Source organism: Talpa occidentalis, unplaced genomic scaffold, assembly GCF_014898055.3.
Source record: "Talpa occidentalis isolate TD23 unplaced genomic scaffold, MPIMG_talOcc4v2.1 talOcc4.19, whole genome shotgun sequence".
Lineage (NCBI taxonomy): Eukaryota > Metazoa > Chordata > Mammalia > Eulipotyphla > Talpidae > Talpa > Talpa occidentalis.
In genome coordinates this window covers 2134094-2134592 of record NW_023601962.1, presented here as the reverse complement: position 1 = coordinate 2134592, position 499 = coordinate 2134094, and positions in this window count along the sequence as shown.

Below are 499 nucleotides of genomic sequence, written 5' to 3'. Positions count from 1 at the left end.
GAAGAGGAAGAGGAAGAAGAAGAAGAAGAAGAAGAAGTAGAAGAAGAAGAAGCAGAAGAAGAAGAAGAAAGAAGAAGAAGAAGAAGAAGAAGAAGAAGAATTAGAAGATGAGGAAGAAGAAGAGGAAGAAGAAGAAATAGAAGAAGAAGAAGACGAAGAAGAGATAGAAGAAGAAGACAAGAACAAGAAGAACAAGAACAAGAACAAGAAAGTATAAATCAAATTCAACAAAAAACTATGAACCAGAGACACTCTATGGGGATGGGGGGCAGGGAGGGGAGGGATTGGGGTCAAAATAAGGGGGTTGCAATTTTATGGGGAATATAAAATAAAATTTATTATAAATAAAAGAGTCCACATTGAGAACTGTATGTATTTCTCTCAGTTTCCAGGGCGGAATCACACCGGTGTTGTTCTTTTCACTACACTTGTAAATCTGCTTGTCTGTGCAGTTTCTTTGTGATTCAGAATTATTGTCATTTGTGAACTGTGTGCATTT